This window comes from Dromaius novaehollandiae, unplaced genomic scaffold, assembly GCF_036370855.1.
Source record: "Dromaius novaehollandiae isolate bDroNov1 unplaced genomic scaffold, bDroNov1.hap1 HAP1_SCAFFOLD_38, whole genome shotgun sequence".
In the NCBI taxonomy this organism is placed as follows: domain Eukaryota; kingdom Metazoa; phylum Chordata; class Aves; order Casuariiformes; family Dromaiidae; genus Dromaius; species Dromaius novaehollandiae.
Genome location: NW_026991341.1, coordinates 2,138,305 through 2,163,455, shown reverse-complemented (window position 1 = coordinate 2,163,455; position 25,151 = coordinate 2,138,305).

Below are 25,151 nucleotides of genomic sequence, written 5' to 3'. Positions count from 1 at the left end.
GGCCGTGGCAGGCTCATGGCTGCTGGCTGTGCTTGTGACGTCACAGCAGCCTCAGTGCCTCCTCTGCCACTGCCATGCTCATGGCTGCTGGCTGTGCTTGTGAGGTCACAGAAACCTTAATGCTTCCTAGGCCAGTGGCAGGCTCATGGCTGCTGGCTGTGCTTGTGAGGTCACAGCAGCCTCAGTGCCTCATCGTTTAGTGTCCAGCGTCCCCTGCTGCCTCCGCTTGTGATGTCACAGCAGCCTCAGTGCCTCATAGGTTAGTGTCCAGCGCCCCCTGCTGGCTGTGCTTGTGAGGTCACAGCAGACTCAGTGCCTCTCAGGCCAGTATCAGGCTCATGGCTGCTGGCTGTGCTTGTGACATCACAGAAGCCTCAGTGCCTCCTAGGCCAGTGGCAGGCTCATGGCTGCTGGCTGTGCTTGTGAGGTCACAGCAGACTCAGTGCCTCTGTGGAGAGTGCCATGCTCATGGCTGCTGGCTGTGGTTGTGAGGTCACAGAAGCCTGAATGCCTCCTAGGCCATGGCAGGCTCATGGCTGCTGGCTGTGCTTGTGAGGTCACAGCAGCCTCAGTGCCTCCTAGGCCAGTGGCAGGCTCATGGCTGCTGGCTGTGCTTGTGAGGTCACAGCAGACTCAGTGCCTCAAAAGTTAGTGTCCAGCGTCCCCTGCCGGCTGTGCCTGTGAGGTCACAGCAGCCCCAGTGCCTCCTCTGCCAGTGTCAGGGGCATGGCTACTGGCTCTGCTTCTGAGGTCACAGCAGCCTCAGTGACTCTGTGGACAGTGCCATGCTCATGGCTGCTGGCTGTGCTTGTGAGGTCACAGCAGCCTCAGTGCCTCTGAGTCCAGGGGCAAGCTCATGGCTGCTGGCTGTGCTTGTGAGGTCACAGCAGCCTGAATGCCTCCTCGGCCAGTGGCAGGCTCATGGCTGCTGGCTGTGCTTGTGAGGTCACAGCAGCCTCAGTGCCTCATCGTTTAGTGTCCAGCGTTCCCTGCTGGCTCTGCTTGTGAGGTCACAGCAGACTCAGTGCCTCAAAACTTAGTGTCCAGCGCCCCCTGCTGGCTCTGCTTGTGAGGTCACAGCAGCCTCAGTGCCTCCTCTGCCTGTGCCAGGGTCATGGCTGCTGGCTGTGCTTGTGAGGTCACACCAGCCTCAGTGCCTCCCAGGCCAGTGTCAGGCTCATGGCTGCTGGCTGTGATTGTGAGGTCACAGCAGCCTCAGTGCCTCCTCTGCCAGTGCCATGCTCATGGCTGCTGGCTGTGCTTGTGACGTCACAGCAGCCTGAGTGCCTCCTAGGCCCGTGGCAGGCTCATGGCTGCTGGCTGTGATTGTGAGGTCACAGCAGCCTCAGTGCCTCCTCTGCCAGTGCCATGCTCATGCCTGCTGGCTGTGCTTGTGACGTCACAGCAGCCTCAGTGCCTCCTAGGCCCGTGGCAGGCTCATAGCTGCTGGCTGTGCTTGTGAGGTCACAGCAGCCTCAGTGCCTTCTCGGCCAGTGGCAGGCTCATGGCTGCTGGCTGTGCTTGTGAGGTCACAGCAGCCTGAATGCCTCCCAGGCCAATATCAGGCTCCTGGCTGCTGGCTGTGCTTGTGACGTCACAGCAGCCTCAGTGCCTCCTATGCCACTGCCATGCTCATGGCTGCTGGCTGTGCTTGTGAGGTCAGAGAAACCTTAATGCCTCCTAGGACAGTGGCAGGCTCATGGCTACTGGCTGTGCTTGTGAGGTCACAGCAGACTCAGTGCCTCATAGATTAGTGTCCAGCGCCCCCTGCTGGCTGTGCTTGTGAGGTCACAGCAGCCTCAGTGCCTCCTCTGCCAGTGCCAGGGTCATGGCTGCTGGCTGTGCTTGTGAGGTCACAGCAGCCTCAGTGCCTCCTAGGCCAGTGGCAGGCTCATGGCTGCTGGCTGTGCTTGTGAGGTTATAGCAGCCTCAGTGCCTCACAGTTTAGTGTCCAGCGTCCCCTGCTGGCTGTGCTTGTGAGGTCACAGCAGCCTCAGTGCCTCCTAGTTTAGTGTCCAGCGCCCCGTGCTGGTTCTTCTTGTGAGGTCACAGCAGACTCAGTGCCTCCCAGGCCAATATCAGGTTCCTGGCTGCGCTTGTGACGTCACAGCAGCCTCAGTGCCTCTCTGGCCAATATCAGGCTCATGGCTGCTGGCTGTGCTTGTGACGTCACAGCAGCCTGAGTGCCTCCTAGGCCAATATCAGGCTCATGGCTGCTGGCTGTGCTTGTGAGGTCACAGCAGCCTGAATGACTCCCCTGCCCGTGGCAGGCTCATGGCTGCTGGCTGTGCTTGTGAGGTCACAGCAGCCTCAGTGCCTCTGAGGCCAGTGGCAGTCTCATGCCTACTGGCTGTGCTTGTGAGGTCACAGCAGCCTCAGTGCCTCCTAGGCCAATATCAGACTCATGGCTGCTGGCTGTGCTTGTGAGGTCACAGCAGCCGGAATGACTCCTCTGCCCGTGCAGGCTCATGGCTGCTAGCTGTGCTTGTGAGGTCACAGCAGTCTCAGTGCCTCATAGGTAAGTGTCCAGCGTCCCCTGCTGGCTCTGCTTGTGAGGTCACAGCAGACTCAGTGCCTCATAGGTTAGTGTCCAGCGCCCCCTGGTGGCTCTGCTTGTGAGGTCACAGCAGCCTGAGTGCCTCCCAGGCCAATATCAGGCTCCTGGCTGCTGGCTGTGCTTGTGACGTCACAGCAGCCTCAGTGCCTCCTCTGCCAGTGCCATGCTCATGGCTGCTGGCTGTGCTTCTGAGGTCACAGCAGCCTCAGTGCCTCCTAGACCAGTATCAGGCTCATGGCTGCTGGCTGCGCTTCTGAGGTCACAGAAACCTTAATGCCTCATAGGCCAGTGGCAGGCTCATTGTTGCTGGCTGTGCTTGTGAGGTCACAGCAGCCTCAGTGCCTCATAGTATACTGTCCAGCGTCCCCTGCTGGCTCTGCTTGTGAGGTCACAGCAGACTCAGTGCCTCATAGGTTAGTGTCCAGCGCCCCCTGCTGGCTGTGCTTGTGAGGTCACAGCAGACTCAGTGCCTCAAAAGTTAGTGTGCAGCGCCCCCTGCTGGCTGTGCTTGTGAGGTCACAGCAGCCTCAGTGCCTCTCAGGCCAGTATCATGCTCATGGCTGCTGGATGTGCTTGTGAGGTCACAGCAGCCTGAATGCCACCTAGACCAGTGTCAGGGTCATGGCTACTAGCTGTGCTTCTGAGGTCTCAGACGCCTGAATGCCTCCTAGGCCAGTGGCAGGCTCATGGCTGCTGGCTGTGATTGTGAGGTCACAGCAGCCTCAGTGCCTCCTCTGCCAGTGCCATGCTCATGGCTGCTGGCTGTGATTGTGAGGTCACAGAAGCCTCAGTGCTTCATAGTTTAGTGTCCAGCGTCCCCTGCTGGCTGCGATTGTGAGGTCACAGCAGACTCAGTTCCTCAAAAGTTGGTGTCCAGCGCCCCCTGCTGGCTCTGCTTGTGAGGTCACAGCAGACTCAGTGTCTCCGCGGATAGTGCCATGCTCATGGCTGCTGGCTGTGCTTGTGAGGTCACAGCAGCCTCAGTGTCTCTCAGGCCAGTGGTAGTCTCATGGATGCTGGCTGTGCTTGTGAGGTCACAGCAGACTCAGTGCCTCCTAGGCCAGTGGCAGGCTCATGGCTGCTGGCTGTGCTTGTGAGGTCACAGCAGCCTCAGTGCCTCATAGTATACTGTCCAGCATCCCCTGCTGGCTCTGCTTGTGAGGTCACAGCAGACTCAGTGCCTCATAGGTTAGTGTCCAGCGCCCCCTGCTGGCTGTGCTTGTGAGGTCACAGCAGCCTCAGTGCCTCCCAGGCCAATATCAGGTTCCTGGCTCCTAGCTGTGCTTGTGAGGTCACAGCAGACTCAGTGCCTCAAAAGTTGGTGTCCAGCGCCCCCTGCTGGCTGTGCTTGTGACGTCACAGCAGCCTCAGTGCCTCTCTGGCCAATATCAGGCTCATGGCTGCTGGCTGTGCTTGTGACGTCACAGCAGCCTCAGTGCCTCCTAGGCCAATATCAGACTCATGGCTGCTGGCTGTGCTTGTGAGGTCACAGCAGCCTGAATGACTCCTCTGCCCGTGGCAGGCTCATGGCTGCTGGCTGTGCTTGTGACGTCACAGCAGCCTCAGTGCCTCCTAGGCCAATATCAGACTCATGGCTGCTGGCTGTGCTTGTGAGGTCACAGCAGCCTGAATGACTCCTCTGCCCGTGGCAGGCTCATGGCTGCTGGCTGTGCTTGTGAGGTTACAGCAGTCTCAGTGCCTCATAGGTAAGTGTCCAGCGTCCCCTGCTGGCTCTGCTTGTGAGGTCACAGCAGACTCAGTGCCTCATAGGTTAGTGTCCAGCGCCCCCTGCTGGCTGTGCTTGTGAGGTCACAGCAGCCTCAGTGCCTCACAGGCCAATATCAGGCTCCTGGCTGCTGGCTGTGCTTGTGACGTCACAGCAGCCTCAGTGCCTCCTCTGCCAGTGCCATGCTCATGGCTGCTGGCTGTGCTTGTGAGGTCACAGCACCCTCAGTGCCTCCTAGGCCAGTATCAGGCTCATGGTTGCTGGCTGCGCTTCTGAGGTCACAGAAACCTTAATGCCTCGTAGGCCAGTGGCAGGCTCATTGTTGCTGGCTGTGCTTGTGAGGTCACAGCAGCCTCAGTTCCTCATAGTATAGTGTCCAGCGTCCCCTGCTGGCTCTGCTTGTGAGGTCACAGCAGACTCAGTGCCTCATAGGTTAGTGTCCAGCGTCCCCTGCTGGCTGTGCTTGTGAGGTCACAGCAGCCTGAGTGCCTCCTCTACCAGTATCAGGCTCATGGCTGCTGGCTGTGCTTGTGACGTCACAGCAGACTCAGTGCCTCTTCTGCCAGTGCCATGCTCATGGCTGCTGGCTGTGCTTGTGAGGTCACAGCAACCTGAATGCCTCCCAGGCCAGTGGCAGGCTCATGGCTGCTGGCTGTGATGGTGAGGTCACGTCAGCCTCTGTGCTTCATAGTTTAGTGTGCAGCGTCCCCTGCTGGCTGTGATTGTGAGGTCACAGCAGACTGTGCCTCAAAAGTTGGTGTCCAGCGCCCCCTGCTGGCTCTGCTTGTGAGGTCACAGCAGCCTCAGTGCCTCCTAGGCCCGTGGCAGGCTCATGGCTGCTGGCTGTGAATGTGAGGTCACATCAGCCTCAGTGCTTCATAGCTTAGTGTCCAGCGCCCCTTGCTGGCTGTGCTTGTGAGGTCACAGCAGACTGAGTGCCTCTTAGGTAAGTGTCCAGCGTCCCCTGCTGGCTCTGCTTGTGAGGTCACAGCAGCCTCAGTGCGTCATAGGTTAGTGTCCATCGCCCCCTGCTGGCTCTGCTTGTGAGGTCACAGCAGCCTCAGTGCCTCCTAGGCCAATATCAGGCTCCTGGCTCCTGGCTGTGCTTGTGACGTCACAGCAGCCTGAGTGCCTCCTAGGCCAGTGGCAGGCTCATGGCTGCTGGCTGTGCTTGTGAGGTCACAGCAGCCTCAGTGCCTCCTCCTTTAGTGTCCAGCGTCCCCTGCTGGCTCTGCTTGTGAGGTCACAGCAGCCTCAGTGCCTCATCGTTTAGTGTCCAGCGTCCCCTGCTGGCTGTGCTTGTGAGGTCACAGCAGCCTCAGTGCCTCTGAGGCCAGTATCAGGCTCATGGCTGCTGCCTGTGCTTGTGACGTCACAGCAGCCTCAGTGCCTCATAGTTTACTGTCCAGCGACCCCTGCTGGCTCTGCTTGTGAGGTCACAGCAGACTCAGGGCCTCAAAAGTTAGTGTGCAGCGCCCCCTGCTGGCTGTGCTTGTGAGGTCACAGCAGCCTCAGTGCCTCCTCTGCCAGTGCCATGCTCATGGCTGCTGGCTGTGCTTGTGACGTCACAGCAGCCTGAGTGCCTCCTAGGCCCGTGGCAGGCTCATGGCTGCTGGCTGTGCTTGTGAGGTCACAGCAGACTCAGTGCCTCTTAGGTAAGTGTCCAGCGTCCCCTGCTGGCTGTGCTTGTGAGGTCACAGCAGCCTCAGTGCCTCATAGGTTAGTGTCCATCGCCCCCTGCTGGCTGTGCTTGTGAGGTCACAGCAGCCTCAGTGTCTCCGTGGATAATGCCATGCTCATGGCTCATGGCTGTGCTTGTGAGGTCACAGCAGCCTCAGTGCCTCTCAGGCCAGTCGTAGTCTCATGGATGCTGGCTGTGCTTGTGAGGTCACAGCAGACTCAGTGCCTCATTGGTTACTGTCCAGCGCCCCCTGCTGGCTGTGCTTGTGAGGTCACAGCAGCCTCAGTGCCTCCCAAGCCAATATCAGGTTCCTGGCTGCTAGCTGTGCTTGTGAGGTCACAGAAGCCTGAATGCCTCCTAGCCCCGTGCCATGCTCATGGCTGCTGGCTGTGCTTGTGAGGTCACAGCAGCCTGAATGCCTCCTAGCCCTGTGGCAGGCTCATGGCTGCTGGCTGTGATTGTGAGGTCACAGCAGCCTCAGTGCCTCAAAAGTTGGTGTCCAGCGCCCCCTGCTGGCTGTGCTTGTGACGTCACAGCAGCCTCAGTGCCTCACAGGCCAGTATCACGCTCATGCCTGCTGGCTGTGCTTGTGACGTCACAGAAGCCTCAGTGCCTCCGAGGCCTGTGGCAGGCTCATGGCTGCTGGCTGTGCTTGTGAGGTCACAGCAGACTCAGTGTCTCCGTGGATAGTGCCATGCTCATGGCTGCTGGCTGTGCTTGTGAGGTCACAGCAGCCTGAATGCCTGCTAAGCCAGTGGCAGGCTCATGGCTGCTGGCTGTGATTGTGAGGTCAAAGCAGCCTCAATGCCTCATACTTTAGTGTCCAGCATCCCCTGCTGGCTGTGCTTGTGAGGTCACAGCAGCCTCAGTGCCTGACAGGCCAGTATCAGGCTCCTGGCTGCTAGCTGTGCTTGTGACGTCACAGCAGCCTGAAGGCCTTCTAGGGCCGTGGCAGTCTCATGACTGCTGGCTGTGATTGTGAGGTCACGTCAGCCTCAGTGCTTCATAATTTAGTGTTCAGCGTCCCCTGCTGGCTGTGATTTTGAGGTCACAGCAGACTCAGTTCTTGAAAAGTTGGTGTCCAGGGTCCCCTGCAGGCCCTGCTTGTGAGGTCACAGCAGACTCAGTGTCTCCGTGGATAGTGCCATGCTCATGGCTGCTGGCTGTGCTTGTGAGGTCACAGCAGGCTCAGTGCCGCTCAGGCCAGTAGCAGTCTCATGGCTGCTGGCTGTGCTTGTGAGGTCTCAGCAGCCTCAGTGCCTCCTAGGCCCGTGGCAGGCTCATGGCTGCTGGCTGTGATTGTGAGGTCACAGCAGCCTCCGTGCCTCATAGGTAAGTGTCCAGCGTCCCCTGCTGGCTCTGCTTGTGAGGTCACAGCAGCCTCAGGGCCTCATAGGTAAGTGTCCAGCGTCCCCTGATGGCTCTGCTTGTGAGGTCACAGCACACTCAGTGCCTCAAAAGTTAGTGTGCAGCGCCCCCTACTGGCTGTGCTTGTGAGGTCACAGCAGCCTCAGTGCCTCCTCTGCCAGTGCCAGGCTCATGGCTGCTGGCTGTGCTTGTGAGGTCACAGCAGCCTCAGTGCCTCTGAGGCCAGTGGCAGGCTCATGGCTGCTGGCTGTGCTTGTGAGGTCACAGCAGCCTCAGTGCCTCCTAGGCCAATATCAGACTCATGGCTGCTGGCTGTGCTTGTGAGGTCACAGCAGCCTCAGTGCCTCCTAGGCCAATATCAGACTCATGGCTGCTGGCTGTGCTTGTGAGGTCACAGCAGCCTCAGTTCCTCCTAGGTTATTGTCCAGCGCCCCCTGCTAGCTGTGCTTGTGAGGTCACAGCAGCCTCAGTGCCTCCTAGGCCAATATCAGACTCAAGGCTGCTGGCTGTGCTTGTGAGATCACAGCAGCCTCAGTGCCTCCTAGGCCAATGTCAGGCTCCTGGCTGCTGGCTGTGCTTGTGACGTCACAGCAGCCTGAATGCCTCCTAGGCCAGTGGCAGGCTCATGGCTGCTGGCTGTGCTTGTGAGGTCACAGCAGCCTCAGTGCCTCCTCGTTTAGTGTCCAGCGTCCCCCTGCTGGCTCTGCTTGTGAGGTCACAGCAGCCTCAGTGCCTCATCGTTTAGTGTCCAGCGTCCCCTGCTGGCTGTGCTTGTGAGGTCACAGCAGCCTCAGTGCCTCCTCTGCCAGTATGAGGATCATGGCTGCTGCCTGTGTTTGTGACGTCACAGCAGCCTCAGTGCCTCATAGTTTAGTGTCCAGCGTCCCCTGCTGGCTCTGTTGTGAGGTCACAGCCGACTCAGTGTCTCAAAAGTTAGTGTGCAGCGCCCCCTGCTGGCTGTGCTTGTGAGGTCACAGCAGCCTCAGTGCCTCCCAGGCCAATATCAGGCTCCTGGCTGCTGGCTGTGCTTGTGACGTCACAGCAGCCTCAGTGCCTCCTCTGCCACTGCCATGCTCATGGCTGCTGGCTGTGCTTGTGAGGTCACAGCAGCCTCAGTGCCTCCTAGACCAGTATCAGGCTCATGGCTGCTGGCTGTGATTGTGAGGTCACAGAAACCTTTCTGCCTCCTAGGCCAGTGGCAGGCTCATTGTTGCTGGCTGTGCTTGTGAGGTCACAGCAGCCTCAGTGCCTCATCGTTTAGTGTCCAGCGTCCCCTGCTGGCTCTGCTTGTGAGGTCAGAGCAGCCTCAGTGCCTCATAGGTTAGTGTCCAGCGCCCCCTGCTGGCTCTGCTTGTGAGGTCACAGCAGCCTCAGTGCCTCTGAGGCCAATATCAGGCTCATGGCTGCTGGCTGTGCTTGTGAGGTCACAGCAGCCTCAGTGCCTCCTCTGCCAGTGCCATGCTCATGGCTGCTGGCTGTGCTTCTGAGGTCACAGCAGCCTCACTGCCTCCCAGGCCAGTGGCAGGCTCATGGCTGCTGGCTGTGATTGTGAAGTCACGTCAGCCTCTGTGCTTCATAGTTTAGTGTGCAGCGTCCCCTGCTGGCTGTGCTTGTGAGGTCACAGCAGACTCAGTGCCTCCGTGGATAGTGCCATGCTCATGGCTCCTGGCTGTGCTTGTGAGGTCACAGCAGCCTCAGTGCCTCCTCTGCCAGTGGCAGTCTCATGGATGCTGGCTGTGCTTGTGAGGTCACAGCAGCCTCAGTGCCTCATCGTTTACTGTCCAGCGTCCCCTGCTGGCTCTGCTTGTGAGGTCACAGCAGCCTCAGTGCCTCCTAGGCCAGTGGCAGGCTCATGGCTGCTGGCTGTCCTTGTGAGGTCACAGCAGCCTCAGTGCCTCCTAGGCCAATATCACACTCATGGCTGCTAGCTGTGCTTGTGAGGTCACAGCAGACTCAGTGCCTCATTGGTTAGTGTCCAGCGCCCCCTGGTGGCTCTGCTTGTGAGGTCACAGCAGCCTCAGTGCCTCCCAGGCCAATATCAGGCTCCTGGCTGCTGGCTGTGCTTGTGACGTCACAGCAGCCTGAATGCCTCCTAGACCAGTGTCAGGGTCATGGCTACTAGCTGTGCTTCTGAGGTCTCAGAAGCCTGAATGCCTCCTAGGCCAGTGGCAGGTTCATGGCTGCTGGCTGTGCTTGTGAGGTCACAGCAGCCTCAGTGCCTCCTCTGCCAGTGGCAGTCTCATGGCTGCTGCCTGTGCTTGTGAGGTCACAGCAGCCTCAGTGCCTCATCGTTTACTGTCCAGCGTCCCCTGCTGGCTCTGCTTGTGAGGTCACAGCAGACTCAGGGGCTCAAAAGTTGGTGTCCAGCGCCCCCTGCTGGCCCTGCTTGTGAGGTCACAGTAGACTCAGTGTCTCCGTGGATAGTGCCATGCTCCTGGCTCCTGGCTGTGCTTGTGAGGTCACAGCAGCCTCAGTGCGTCATCGTTTACTGTCCAGGGTTCCCTGCTGGCTGTGCTTCTGAGGTCACAGCAGCCTCAGGGCCTCATAGGTAAGTGTCCAGCGTCCCCTGATGGCTCTGCTTGTGAGGTCACAGCAGACTCAGTGCCTCAGAAGTTAGTGTGCAGCGCCCCCTACTGGGTGTGCTTGTGAGGTCACAGCAGCCTCAGTGCCTCCTCTGCCAGTGCCAGGGTCATGGCGCATGGCTGTGCTTGTGACGTCACAGCAGCCTGAGTGCCTCCTAGGCCCGTGGCAGGCTCATGGCTGCTGGCTGTGCTTGTGAGGTCACAGCAGCCTCAGTGCCTCTGAGGCCAGTGGCAGGCTCATGGCTGCTGGCTGTGCTTGTGAGGTCACAGCAGCCTCAGTGCCTCCTAGGCCAATATCAGGCTCCTGGCTGCTGGCTGTGCTTGTGACGTCACAGCAGCCTGAATGCCTCCTAGGCCAGTGGCAGGCTCATGGCTGCTGGCTGTGCTTGTGAGGTCACAGCAGCCTCAGTGCCTCCTCGTTTAGTGTCCAGCGTCCCCTGCTAGCTCTGCTTGTGAGGTCACAGCAGCCTCAGTGCCTCATCGTTTAGTGTCCAGCGTCCCCTGCTGGCTGTGCTTGTGAGGTCACAGCAGCCTCAGTGCCTCCTCTGCCAGTATGAGGCTCATGGCTGCTGCCTGTGCTTGTGACGTCACAGCAGCCTCAGTGCCTCATAGTATAGTGTCCAGCGTCCCCTGCTGGCTGTGCTTGTGAGGTCACAGCAGACTCAGTGCCTCAAAAGTTATTGTCCAGCGCCCCCTGGTGGCTGTGCTTGTGAGGTCACAGCAGCCTCAGTGCCTCATAGTTTAGTGTCCAGCGTCCCCTGCTGGCTCTGTTGTGAGGTCACAGCCGACTCAGTGCCTCAAAAGTTAGTGTGCAGCGCCCCCTGCTGGCTGTGCTTGTGAGGTCACAGCAGCCTCAGTGTCTCCGTGGATAATGCCATGCTCATGGCTCCTGGCTATGCTTGTGAGGTCACAGCAGCCTCAGTGCCTCTCAGGCCAGTGGCAGTCTCACGGATGCTGGCTGTGCTTGTGAGGTCACAGCAGACTCAGTGCCTCATTGGTTAGTGTCCAGCACCCCCTGCTGGCTGTGCTTGTGAGGTCACAGCAGCCTGAGTGTCTCCCAGGCAATATATGGTTCCTGGCTGCTAGCTGTGCTTGTGAGGTCACAGCAGCCTGAATGCCTCCTAGGCCCGTGCCATGCTCCTGGCTGCTGGCTGTGCTTCTGAGGTCACAGCAGCCTGAATCCCTCCTAGGCCAGTGGCAGGCTCATGGCTGCTGGCTGTGATTGTGAGGTCACATCAGCCTCAGTGCCTCATACTTTAGTGTCCAGCATCCCCTGCTGGCTGTGCTTGTGAGGTCACAGCAGACTCAGTGCCTCAAAAGTTAGTGTCCAGCGCCCGCTGCTGGCTGTGCTTGTGAGGTCACAGCAGCCTCAGTGCCTCCTCTGCCAGTGCCAGGGTCATGGCTGCTGGCTGTGCTTGTGACGTCACAGCAGCCTGAGTGCCTCCTAGGCCCGTGGCAGGCTCATGGCTGCTGGCTGTGCTTGTGAGGTCACAGCAGCCTCAGTGCCTCTGAGGCCAGTGGCAGGCTCATGGCTGCTGGCTGTGCTTGTGACGTCACAGCAGCCTCAGTGCCTCCTAGGCCAATATCAGGCTCCTGGCTGCTGGCTGTGCTTGTGACGTCACAGCAGCCTGAATGCCTCCTAGGCCAGTGGCAGGCTCATGGCTGCTGGCTGTGCTTGTGAGGTCACAGCAGCCTCAGTGCCTCCTCGTTTAGTGTCCAGCGTCCCCTGCTGGCTCTGCTTGTGAGGTCACAGCAGCCTCAGTGCCTCATCGTTTAGTGTCCAGCGTCCCCTGCTGGCTGTGCTTGTGAGGTCACAGCAGCCTCAGTGCCTCCTCTGCCAGTATGAGGCTCATGGCTGCTGCCTGTGCTTGTGACGTCACAGCAGCCTCAGTGCCTCATAGTATAGTGTCCAGCGTCCCCTGCTGGCTGTGCTTGTGAGGTCACAGCAGACTCAGTGCCTCAAAAGTTATTGTCCAGCGCCCCCTGGTGGCTGTGCTTGTGAGGTCACAGCAGCCTCAGTGCCTCATAGTTTAGTGTCCAGCGTCCCCTGCTGGCTCTGTTGTGAGGTCACAGCCGACTCAGTGCCTCAAAAGTTAGTGTGCAGCGGCCCCTGCTGGCTGTGCTTGTGAGGTCACAGCAGCCTCAGTGTCTCCGTGGATAATGCCATGCTCATGGCTCCTGGCTATGCTTGTGAGGTCACAGCAGCCTCAGTGCCTCTCAGGCCAGTCGTAGTCTCACGGATGCTGGCTGTGCTTGTGAGGTCACAGCAGACTCAGTGCCTCATTGGTTAGTGTCCAGCACCCCCTGCTGGCTGTGCTTGTGAGGTCACAGCAGCCTGAGTGTCTCCCAGGCAATATATGGTTCCTGGCTGCTAGCTGTGCTTGTGAGGTCACAGCAGCCTGAATGCCTCCTAGGCCCGTGCCATGCTCCTGGCTGCTGGCTGTGCTTCTGAGGTCACAGCAGCCTGAATCCCTCCTAGGCCAGTGGCAGGCTCATGGCTGCTGGCTGTGATTGTGAGGTCACATCAGCCTCAGTGCCTCATACTTTAGTGTCCAGCATCCCCTGCTGGCTGTGCTTGTGAGGTCACAGCAGACTCAGTGCCTCAAAAGTTAGTGTCCAGCGCCCCCTGCTGGCTGTGCTTGTGACGTCACAGCAGCCTCAGTGCCTCACAGGCCAATATCAGGCTCCTGGCTGCTGGCTGTGCTTGTGAGGTCACAGCAGCCTCAATGCCTCCTAGGGCCGTGGCAGTCTCATGGCTGCTGGCTGTGCTTGTGAGGTCACAGAAGCCTCAGTGCCTCCTCTGAGGCCAGTGGCAGTCTCATGGCTGCTGGCTGTGCTTGTGAGGTCACAGCAGACTCAGTGCCTCATAGGTTAGTGTCCAGCGGCCCCTGGTGGCTGTGCTTGTGAGGTCACAGCAGCCTCAGTGCCTCCTAGGCCAGTGGCAGGCTCATGGCTGCTGGCTGTGATTGTGAGGTCACAGCAGCCGCCGTGCCTCTTAGGTAAGTGTCCAGCGTCCCCTGCTGGCTCTGCTTGTGAGGTCACAGCAGACTCAGTGCCTCATAGGTTAGTGTGCAGCGCCCCCTGCTGGCTGTGCTTGTGACGTCACAGCAGCCTGAATGCCTCCTAGGCCAGTGGCAGGCTCATGGCTGCTGGCTGTGCTTGTGAGGTCACAGCAGCCTCAGTGCCTCCTCCTTTAGTGTCCAGCGTCCCCTGCTGGCTCTGCTTGTGAGGTCACAGCAGCCTCAGTGCCTCATCGTTTAGTGTCCAGCGTCCCCTGCTGGCTGTGCTTGTGAGGTCACAGCAGCCTCAGTGCCTCCTCTGCCAGTATCAGGCTCATGGCTGCTGCCTGTGCCTGTGACGTCACAGCAGCCTCAGTGCCTCATAGTTTAGTGTCCAGCGTCCCCTGCTGGCTCTGCTTTTGAGGTCACAGCAGACTCAGTTCCTCAAAAGTTATTGTCCAGCGCCCCCTGGTGGCTGTGGTTGTGAGGTCACAGCAGCCTCAGTGCCTCATAGTTTAGTGTCCAGCGTCCCCTGCTGCCTCTGCTTGTGAGGTCACAGCAGCCTCAGTGCCTCAAAAGTTAGTGTGCAGCGCTCCCTGCCGGCTGTGCTTGTGAGGTCACAGCAGCCTCAGTGTCTCCGTGGATAGTGCCATGCTCATGGCTGCTGGCTGTGCTTGTGAGGTCACAGCAGCCTGAATGCCTCCTAGACCAGTGTCAGGGTCATGGCTACTAGCTGTGCTTCTGAGGTCTCAGAAGCCTGAATGCCTCCTAGGCCAGTGGCAGGCTCATGGCTGCTGGCTGTGCTTGTGAGGTCACAGCAGCCTCAGTGTCTCTCAGGCCAGTGGCAGTCTCATGGATGCTGGCTGTGCTTGTGAGGTCACAGCAGCCTCACTGCCTCCCAGGCCAATATCAGGTTCCTGGCTGCTAGCTGTGCTTGTGAGGTCACAGCAGCCTGAATGCCTCCTAGGCCCGTGCCATGCTCATGGCTGCTGGCTGTGCTTCTGAGGTCACAGCAGCCTGAATCCCTCCTAGGCCAGTGGCAGGCTCATGGCTGCTGCCTGTGCTTGTGACGTCACAGCAGCCTCAGTGCCTCATAGTTTAGTGTCCAACATCCCCTGATGGCTCTGCTTGTGAGGTCACAGCAGACTCAGTGCCTCAAAAGTTATTGTCCAGCACCCCCTGGTGGCTGTGCTTGTGAGGTCACAGCAGCCTCAGTGCCTCATAGTTTAGTGTCCAGCGTCCCCTGCTGGCTCTGTTGTGAGGTCACAGCCGACTCAGTGCCTCAAAAGTTAGTGTGCAGCGCCCCCTGCTGGCTGTGCTTGTGAGGTCACAGCAGCCTCAGTGTCTCCGTGGATAATGCCATGCTCATGGCTCCTGGCTGTGCTTGTGAGGTCACAGCAGCCTCAATGCCTCTCAGGACATTCGTAGTCTCATGGATGCTGGCTGTGCTTGTGAGGTCACAGCAGACTCAGTGCCTCATCGGTTAGTGTCCAGCGCCCCCTGCTGGCTGTGCTTGTGAGGTCACAGCAGCCTGAATGCCTCCTAGGCCCGTGCCATGCTCATGGCTGCTGGCTGTGCTTGTGACGTCACAGCAGCCTGAATCCCTCCTAGGCCAGTGGCAGGCTCATGGCTGCTGGCTGTGATTGTGAGGTCACATCAGCCTCAGTGCCTCATACTTTAGTGTCCAGCATCCCCTGCTGGCTCTGCTTGTGAGGTCACAGCAGACTCAGTGCCTCAAAAGTTAGTGTCCAGCGCCCCCTGCTGGCTGTGCTTGTGACGTCACAGCAGCCTGAATGCCTCCTAGGCCAGTGGCAGGCTCCTGGCTGCTGGCTGTGCTTGTGAGGTCACAGCAGCCTCAATGCCTCCTAGGGCCGTGGCAGTCTCATGGCTGCTGGCTGTGCTTGTGAGGTCACAGAAGCCTCAGTGCCTCCTCTGCCAGTGGCAGTCTCATGGCTGCTGGCTGTGCTTGTGAGGTCACAGCAGACTCAGTGCCTCAAAAGTTAGTGTCCAGCGCCCCCTGCTGGCTGTGCTTGTGAGGTCACAGCAGCCTCAGTGCCTCTCTGGCCAATATCAGGCTCATGGCTGCTGGCTGTGCTTGTGACGTCACAGCAGCCTGAATGACTCCTCGGCCCGTGCAGGCTCATGGCTGCTGGCTGTGCTTGTGACGTCACAGCAGCCTCAGTGCCTCCTAGGCCCGTGGCAGGCTCATGGCTGCTGGCTGTGATTGTGAGGTCACAGCAGCCTCCGTGCCTCTTAGGTAAGTGTCCAGCGTCCCCTGCTGGCTCTGCTTGTGAGGTCACAGCAGACTCAGTGCCTCATAGGTTAGTGTCCAGCGCCCCCTGCTGGCTGTGCTTGTGACGTCACAGCAGCCTGAATGCCTCCTAGGCCAGTGGCAGGCTCATGGCTGCTGGCTGTGCTTGTGAGGTCACAGCAGCCTCAGTGCCTCCTCCTTTAGTGTCCAGCGTTCCCTGCTGGCTCTGCTTGTGAGGTCACAGCAGCCTCAGTGCCTCATCGTTTAGTGTCCAGCGTCCCCTGCTGGCTGTGCTTATGAGGTCACAGCAGCCTCAGTGCCTCCTCTGCCAGTATCAGGCTCATGGCTGCTGCCTGTGCTTGTGAGGTCACAGCAGCCTCAGTGCCTCATCGTTTAGTGTCCAGCGTCCCCTGCTGGCTGTGCTTGTGAGGTCACAGCAGCCTCAGTGCCTCATAGCTTAGTGTCCAGCGTCCCCTGCTGGCTGTGCTTGTGAGGTCACAGCAGCCTCAGTGTCTCCGTGGATAGTGCCATGCTCATGGCTGCTGGCTGTGCTTGTGAGGTCACAGCAGCCTGAATGCCTCCTAGACCAGTGTCAGGGTCATGGCTACTAGCTGTGCTTCTGAGGTCTCAGAAGCCTGAATGCCTCCTAGGCCAGTGGCAGGCTCATGGCTGCTGGCTGTGCTTGTGAGGTCACAGCAGCCTCAGTGCCTCCTCTGCCAGTGCCATGCTCATGGCTGCTGGCTGTGCTTGTGAGGTCACAGCAGCCTGAATGACTCCTCGGCCCGTGCAGGCTCATGGCTGCTAGCTGTTCTTGTGCGGTCACAGCAGTCTCAGTGCCTCATAGTATAGTGTCCAGCGTCCCCTGCTGACTCTGCTTGTGAGGTCACAGCAGCCTCAGATCTTCCTAGGTTAGTGTCCAGCGCCCCCTGCTAGCTGTGCTTGTGAGGTCACAGCAGCCTCAGTGCCTCACAGGCCAATATCAGACTCAAGGCTGCTGGCTGTGCTTGTGAGATCACAGCAGCCTCAGTGCCTCCTAGGCCAATATCAGGCTCCTGGCTGCTGGCTGTGCTTGTGACGTCACAGCAGCCTGAATGCCTCCTAGGCCAGTGGCAGGCTCATGGCTGCTGGCTGTGCTTGTGAGGTCACAGCAGCCTCAGTGCCTCCTCGTTTAGTGTCCAGCGTCCCCTGCTGGCTCTGCTTGTGAGGTCACAGCAGCCTCAGTGCCTCATCGTTTAGTGTCCAGCATCCCCTGCTGGCTGTGCTTGTGAGGTCACAGCAGCCTCAGTGCCTCCTCTGCCAGTATCAGGCTCATGGCTGCTGCCTGTGCTTGTGACGTCACAGCAGCCTCAGTGCCTCATAGTTTAGTGTCCAGCGTCCCCTGCTGGCTGTGCTTGTGAGGTCACAGCAGACTCAGTGCCTCAAAAGTTATTGTCCAGCGACCCCTGGTGGCTGTGCTTGTGAGGTCACAGCAGCCTCAGTGCCTCATAGTTTAGTGTCCAGCGTCCCCTGCTGGCTCTGTTGTGAGGTCACAGCCGACTCAGTGCCTCAAAAGTTAGTGTGCAGCGCCCCCTGCTGGCTGTGCTTGTGAGGTCACAGCAGCCTCAGTGTCTCCGTGGATAATGCCATGCTCCTGGCTCCTGGCTGTGCTTGTGAGGTCACAGCAGCCTGAATGCCTCCTAGGCCAGTCGTAGTCTCATGGATGCTGGCTGTGCTTGTGAGGTCACAGCAGACTCAGTGCCTCATAGGTTAGTGTCCAGCGCCCCCTGCTGGCTGTGCTTGTGAGGTCACAGCAGCCTCAGTGTCTCCCAGGCCAATATCAGGTTCCTGGCTGCTAGCTGTGCTTGTGAGGTCACAGCAGCCTGAATGCCTCCTAGGCCCGTGCCATGCTCATGGCTGCTGGCTGTGCTTGTGACGTCACAGCAGCCTGAATCCCTCCTAGGCCAGTGGCAGGCTCATGGCTGCTGGCTGTGATTGTGAGGTCACATCAGCCTCAGTGCCTCATACTTTAGTGTCCAGCATCCCCTGCTGGCTGTGCTTGTGAGGTCACAGCAGACTCAGTGCCTCAAAAGTTAGTGTCCAGCGCCCCCTGCTGGCTGTGCTTGTGACGTCACAGCAGCCTGAATGCCTCCTAGGCCCGTGCCATGCTCATGGCTACTGGCTGTGCTTCTGAGGTCACAGCAGCCTGAATGCCTCCGAGGCCAGTGGCAGGCTCATGGCTGCTGGCTGTGCTTGTGAGGTCACAGCAGCCTCAGTGCCTCATACTTTAGTGTCCAGCATCCCCTGCTGGCTCTGCTTGTGAGGTCACAGCAGACTCAGGGCCTCAAAAGTTAGTGTCCAGCTCCCCCTGCTGGCTGTGCTTGTGACGTCACAGCAGCCTCAGTGCCTCCTAGGCCTGTGGCAGGCTCATGGCTGCTGGCTGTGCTTGTGAGGTCACAGCAGCCTGAATGACTCCTCGGCCCGTGCAGGCTCATGGCTGCTGGCTGTGCTTGTGACGTCACAGCAGCCTCAGTGCCTTCTAGGCCCGTGGCAGGCTCATGGCTGCTGGCTGTGATTGTGAGGTCACAGCAGCCTCCGTGCCTCTTAGGTAAGTGTCCAGCGTCCCCTGCTGGCTCTGCTTGTGAGGTCACAGCAGACTCAGTGCCTCATAGGTTAGTGTCCAGCGCCCCCTGCTGGCTGTGCTTGTGACGTCACAGCAGCCTGAATGCCTCCTAGGCCAGTGGCAGGCTCATGGCTGCTGGCTGTGCTTGTGAGGTCACAGCAGCCTCAGTGCCTCCTCCTTTAGTGTCCAGCGTCCCCTGCTGGCTCTGCTTGTGAGGTCACAGCAGCCTCAGTGCCTCATCGTTTAGTGTCCAGCGTCCCCTGCTGGCTGTGCTTGTGAGGTCACAGCAGACTCAGTGCCTCCTAGGCCAATATCAGGCTCCTGGCTGCTGGCTGTGCTTGTGACGTCACAGCAGCCTGAATGCCTCCTAGGCCAGTGGCAGGCTCATGGCTGCTGGCTGTGCTTGTGAGGTCACAGCAGCCTCAGTGCCTCCTCTGCCAGTATCAGGCTCATGGCTGCTGCCTGTGCTTGTGACGTCACAGCAGCCTCAGTGCCTCATAGTTTAGTGTCCAGCGTCCCCTGCTGGCTGTGCTTGTGAGGTCACAGCAGCCTGAATGCCTCCTAGGCCAGTGGCAGGCTCCTGGCTGCTGGCTGTGCTTGTGAGGTCACAGCAGCCTGAATGCCTCCTAGGGCCGTGGCAGTCTCATGGCTGCTGGCTGTGCTTGTGAGGTCACAGAAGCCTCAGTGCCTCCTCTGCCAGTGGCAGTCTCATGGCTGCTGGCTGTGCTTGTGAGGTCACAGCAGCCTCAGTGTCTCCGTGGATAATGCCATGCTCATGGCTCCTGGCTGTGCTTGTGATGTCACAGCAGCCTCAATGCCTCTCAGGCCAGTCGTAGTCTCATGGATGCTGGCTGTGCTTCTGAGGTCACAGCAGACTCAGTGCCTCATAGGTTAGTGTCGAGCGCCCCCTGCTGGCTGTGCTTGTGAGGTCACAGCAGCCTCAGTGTCTCCCAGGCCAATACCAGGTTCCTGGCTGCTAGCTGTGCTTGTGAGGTCACAGCAGCCTGAATGCCTCCTAGGCCCGTGCCATGCTCATGGCTGCTGGCTGTGCTTGTGACGTCACAGCAGCCTGAATCCCTCCTAGGCCAGTGGCAGGCTCATGGCTGCTGGCTGTGATTGTGAGGTCACATCAGCCTCAGTGCCTCATACTTTAGTGTCCAGCATCCCCTGCTGGCTCTGCTTGTGAGGTCACAGCAGACTCAGTGCCTCAAAAGTTAGTGTCCAGCGCCCCCTGCTGGCTGTGCTTGTGACGTCACAGCAGCCTGAATGCCTCCTAGGCCATTGGCAGGCTCCTGGCTGCTGGATGTGCTTCTGAGGTCACAGCAGCCTGAATGCCTCCTAGGGCCATGGCAGTCTCATGGCTGCTGGCTGTGCTTGTGAGGTCACAGAAGCCTCAGTGCCTCCTCTGCCAGTGGCAGTCTCATGGCTGCTGGCTGTGCTTGTGAGGTCACAGCAGACTCAGTGCCTCAAAAGTTAGTGTCCAGCGCCCCCTGCTGGCTGTGCTTGTGACGTCACAGCAGCCTCAGTGCCTCTCTGACCAATATCAGGCTCATGGCTGCTGGCTGTGCTTGTGACGTCACAGCAGCCTGAATGACTCCTCGGCCCGTGCAGGCTCATGGCTGCTGGCTGTGCTTGTGACGTCACAGCAGCCTCAGTGCCTCCTAGGCCCGTGGCAGGTTCATGGCTGCTGGCTGTGCTTGTGAGGTCACAGCAGCCTCCGTGCCTCTTAGGTAAGTGTCCAGCGTCCCCTGCTGGCTCTGCTTGTGAGGTCACAGCAGACTCAGTGCCTCATAGGTTAGTGTCCAGCGCCCCCTGCTGGCTGTGCTTGTGACGTCACAGCAGCCTGAATGCCTCCTAGGCCAGTGGCAGGCTCATGGCTGCTGGCTGTGCTTGTGAGGTCACAGCAGCCTCAGTGCCTCCTCCTTTAGTGTCCAGCGTCCCCTGCTGGCTCTGCTTGTGAGGTCGCAGCAGCCTCAGTGCCTCATCGTTTAGTGTCCAGCGTCCCCTGCTGGCTGTGCTTGTGAGGTCACAGCAGACTCAGTGCCTCAAAAGTTATTGTCCAGCGCCCCCTGGTGGCTGTGCTTGTGAGGTCACAGCAGCCTCAGTGCCTCATAGTTTAGTGTCCAGCGTCCCCTGCTGGCTCTGCTTGTGAGGTCACAGCAGCCTCAGTGCCTCAAAAGTTAGTGTGCAGCGCCCCCTGCTGGCTGTGCTTGTGAGGTCACAGCAGCCTCAGTGTCTCCGTGGATAGTGCCATGCTCATGGCTGCTGGCTGTGCTTGTGAGGTCACAGCAGCCTGAATGCCTCCTAGACCAGTGTCAGGCTCCTGGCTGCTGGTTGTGCTTCTGAGGTCTCAGAAGCCTGAATGCCTCCTAGGCCAGTGGCAGGCTCATGGCTGCTGGCTGTGCTTGTGAGGTCACAGCAGCCTCAGTGCCTCCTCTGCCAGTATCAGGCTCATGGCTGCTGCCTGTGCTTGTGAGGTCACAGCAGCCTCAGTGCCTCATAGTTTAGTGTCCAGCGTCCCCTGCTGGCTGTGATTTTGAGGTCACAGCAGACTCAGTTCCTCAAAAGTTGGTGTCCAGCGCCCCCTGCTGGCTCTGCTTGTGAGGTCACAGCAGACTCAGTGCCTCATAGGTTAGTGTCCAGCGCCCCCTGCTGGCTGTGCTTGTGAGGTCACAGCAGCCTCAGTGCCTCTGAGGCCAGTATCAGGCTCATGGCTGCTGGCTGTGCTTGTGACGTCACAGCAGCCTCAGTGCCTCCTCTGCCAGTGCCATGCTCATGGCTGCTGGCTGTGCTTCTGAGGTCACAGCAGCCTCAGATCCTCCTAGGTTAGTGTCCAGCGCCCCCTGCTAGCTGTGCTTGTGAGGTCACAACAGCCTCAGTGCCTCCTAGGCCAATATCAGACTCAAGGCTGCTATCTGTGCTTGTGAGATCACAGCAGCCTCAGTGCCTCCTAGGCCAATATCAGGCTCCTGGCTGCTGGCTGTGCTTGTGACGTCACAGCAGCCTGAATGCCTCCTAGGCCAGTGGCAGGCTCATGGCTGCTGGCTGTGCTTGTGAGGTCACAGCAGCCTCAGTGCCTCCTCGTTTAGTGTCCAGCGTCCCCTGCTGGCTCTGCTTGTGAGGTCACAGCAGCCTCAGTGCCTCATCGTTTAGTGTCCAGCGTCCCCTGCTGGCTGTGCTTGTGAGGTCACAGCAGCCTCAGTGCCTCCTCTGCCAGTATCAGGCTCATGGCTGCTGCCTGTGCTTGTGACGTCACAGCAGCCTCAGTGCCTCATAGTTTAGTGTCCAGCGTCCCCTGCTGGCTGTGCTGGTGAGGTCACAGCAGACTCAGTGCCTCAAAAGTTATTGTCCAGCGCCCCCTGCTGGCTGTGCTTGTGAGGTCACAGCAGCCTCAGTGCCTCATAGTTTAGTGTCCAGCGTCCCCTGCTGGCTCTGTTGTGAGGTCACAGCCGACTCAGTGCCTCAAAAGTTAGTGTCCAGCGCCCCCTGCTGGCTGTGCTTGTGAGGTCACAGCAGCCTCAGTGTCTCCGTGGATAATGCCATGCTCATGGCTCCTGGCTGTGCTTGTGAGGTCACAGCAGCCTCAATGCCTCTCAGGCCAGTCGTAGTCTCATGGATGCTGGCTGTGCTTGTGAGGTCACAGCAGACTCAGTGCCTCATTGGTTAGTGTCCAGCGCCCCCTACTGGCTGTGCTTGTGAGGTCACAGCAGCCTGAATGCCTCCTAGGCCCGTGCCATGCTCATGGCTGCTGGCTGTGCTTCTGAGGACACAGCAGTCTGAATCCCTCCTAGGCCAGTGGCAGGCTCATGGCTGCTGGCTGTGATTGTGAGGTCACATCAGCCTCAGTGCCTCATACTTTAGTGTCCAGCATCCCCTGCTGGCTCTGCTTGTGAGGTCACAGCAGACTCAGTGCCTCAAAAGTTAGTGTCCAGCGCCCCCTGCTGGCTGTGCTTGTGACGTCACAGCAGCCTGAATGCCTCCTAGGCCAGTGGCAGGCTCCTGGCTGCTGGCTGTGCTTGTGAGGTCACAGCAGACTCAGTGCCTCAAAAGTTAGTGTCCATCGCCCCCTGCTGGCTGTGCTTGTGACGTCACAGCAGCCTCAGTGCCTCTCTGGCCAATATCAGGCTCATGGCTGCTGGCTGTGCTTGTGACGTCACAGCAGCCTGAATGACTCCTCGGCCCGTGCAGGCTCAAGGCTGCTGGCTGTGCTTGTGACGTCACAGCAGCCTCAGTGCCTCATAGTTTAGTGTCCAGCGTCCCCTGCTGGCTCTGCTTGTGAGGTCACAGCAGACTCAGTGCCTCAAAAGTTATTGTCCAGCGCCCCCTGCTGGCTGTGCTTGTGAGGTCACAGCAGCCTCAGTGCCTCATAGTTTAGTGTCCAGCGTTCCCTGCTGGCTCTGCTTGTGAGGTCACAGCAGCCTCAGTGCCTCAAAAGTTAGTGTGCAGCGCCCCCTGCTGCTGGCTGTGCTTGTGAGGTCACAGCAGCCTCAGTGTCTCCGTGGATAGTGCCATGCTCATGGCTGCTGGCTGTGCTTGTGAGGTCACAGCAGCCTGAATGCCTCCTAGACCAGTGTCAGGGTCATGGCTGCTGGCTGTGCTTGTGACGTCACAGCAGCCTGAATGACTCCTCGGCCCGTGCAGGCTCATGGCTGCTGGCTGTGCTTGTGACGTCACAGCAGCCTCAGTGCCTCCTAGGCCCGTGGCAGGCTCATGGCTGCTGGCTGTGATTGTGAGGTCACAGCAGCCTCCGTGCCTCTTAGGTAAGTGTCCAGCGTCCCCTGCTGGCTCTGCTTGTGAGGTCACAGCAGACTCAGTGCCTCATAGGTTAGTGTCCAGCGCCCCCTGCTGGCTGTGCTTGTGACGTCACAGCAGCCTGAATGCCTCCTAGGCCAGTGGCAGGCTCATGGCTGCTGGCTGTGCTTGTGAGGTCACAGCAGCCTGAGTGCCTCCTCTGCCAGTGCCATGCTCATGGCTGCTGGCTGTGATTGTGAGGTCACAGCAGCCTCAGTGCCTCATAGTTTAGTGTCTAGCGTCCCCTGCTGGCTGTGATTTTGAGGTCACAGCAGACTCAGTTCCTCAAAAGTTGGTGTCCAGCGCCCCCTGCTGGCTCTGCTTGTGAGGTCACAGCAGACTCAGTGCCTCATAGGTTAGTGTCCAGCGCCCCCTGCTGGCTGTGCTTGTGAGGTCACAGCAGCCTCAGTGCCTCTGAGGCCAGTATCAGGCTCATGGCTGCTGGCTGTGCTTGTGACGTCACAGCAGCCTCAGTGCCTCCTCTGCCAGTGCCATGCTCATGGCTGCTGGCTGTGCTTCTGAGGTCACAGCAGCCTCAGATCCTCCTAGGTTAGTGTCCAGCGCCCCCTGCTAGCTGTGCTTGTGAGATCACAGCAGCCTCAGTGCCTCCTAGGCCAATATCAGGCTCCTGGCTGCTGGCTGTGCTTGTGACGTCACAGCAGCCTGAATGCCTCCTAGGCCAGTGGCAGGCTCATGGCTGCTGGCTGTGCTTGTGAGGTCACAGCAGCCTCAGTGCCTCCTCTACCAGTATCAGGCTCATGGCTGCTGCCTGTGCTTGTGACGTCACAGCAGCCTCAGTGCCTCATAGTTTAGTGTCCAGCGTCCCCTGCTGGCTGTGCTTGTGAGGTCACAGCAGCCTGAATGCCTCCTAGGCCAGTGGCAGGCTCCTGGCTGCTGGCTGTGCTTGTGAGGTCACAGCAGCCTGAATGCCTCCTAGGGCCGTGGCAGTCTCATGGCTGCTGGCTGTGCTTGTGAGGTCACAGCAGCCTGAATGCCTCCTCTGCCAGTGGCAGTCTCATGGCTGCTGGCTGTGCTTGTGAGGTCACAGCAGCCTCAGTGCCTCTCTGGCCAATATCAGGCTCATGGCTGCTGGCTGTGCTTGTGACGTCACAGCAGCCTGAATGACTCATCGGCCCGTGCAGGCTCATGGCTGCTGGCTGTGCTTGTGACGTCACAGCAGCCTCAGTGCCTCCTAGGCCCGTGGCAGGCTCATGGCTGCTGGCTGTGATTGTGAGGTCACAGCAGCCTCCGTGCCTCTTAGGTAAGTGTCCAGCGTCCCCTGCTGGCTCTGCTTGTGAGGACACAGCAGACTCAGTGCCTCATAGGTTAGTGTCCATCGCCCCCTGCTGGCTGTGCTTGTGACGTCACAGCAGCCTGAATGCCTCCTAGGCCAGTGGCAGGCTCATGGCTGCTGGCTGTGCTTGTGAGGTCACAGCAGCCTCAGTGCCTCCTCCTTTAGTGTCCAGCGTCCCCTGCTGGCTCTGCTTGTGAGGTCACAGCAGCCTCAGTGCCTCATCATTTAGTGTCCAGCGTCCCCTGCTGGCTGTGCTTATGAGGTCACAGCAGCCTCAGTGCCTCCTCTGCCAGTATCAGGCTCATGGCTGCTGGCTGTGCTTGTGACGTCACAGCAGCCTCAGTGCCTCATAGTTTAGTGTCCAGCGTCCCCTGCTGGCTGTGCTTGTGAGGTCACAGCAGACTCAGTGCCTCAAAAGTTATTGTCCAGCGCCCCCTGGTGGCTGTGCTTGTGAGGTCACAGCAGCCTCAGTGCCTCATAGTTTAGTGTCCAGCGTCCCCTGCTGGCTCTGCTTGTGAGGTCACAGCAGCCTCAGTGCCTCAAAAGTTAGTGTGCAGCGCCCCCTGCTGGCTGTGCTTGTGAGGTCACAGCAGCCTCAGTGTCTCCGTGGATAGTGCCATGCTCATGGCTGCTGGCTGTGCTTGTGAGGTCACAGCAGCCTGAATGCCTCCTAGACCAGTGTCAGGGTCATGGCTACTAGCTGTGCTTCTGAGGTCTCAGAAGCCTGAATGCCTCCTAGGCCAGTGGCAGGCTCATGGCTGCTGGCTGTGCTTGTGACATCACAGCAGCCTCAGTGCCTCCTCTGCCAGTGCCATGCTCATGGCTGCTGGCTGTGCTTGTGAGGTCACAGCAGCCTCAGTGCCTCCTAGGTTAGTGTCCAGCGTCCCCTGCTGGCTGTGATTTTGAGGTCACAGCAGACTCAGTTCTTCAAAAGTTGGTGTCCAGCGCCCCCTGCTGGCTGTGCTTGTGAGGTCACAGCAGACTCAGTGCCTCATAGGTTAGTGTCCAGCGCCCCCTGCTGGCTGTGCTTGTGAGGTCACAGCAGCCTCAGTGCCTCTGAGGCCAGTATCAGGCTCATGGCTGCTGGCTGTGCTTGTGACGTCACAGCAGCCTCAGTGCCTCCTCTGCCAGTGCCATGCTCATGGCTGCTGGCTGTGCTTCTGAGGTCACAGCAGCCTCAGATCCTCCTAGGTTAGTGTCCAGCGCCCCCTGCTAGCTGTGCTTGTGAGGTCACAGCAGCCTCAGTGCCTCCTAGGCCAATATCAGACTCAAGGCTGCTGGCTGTGCTTGTGAGATCACAGCA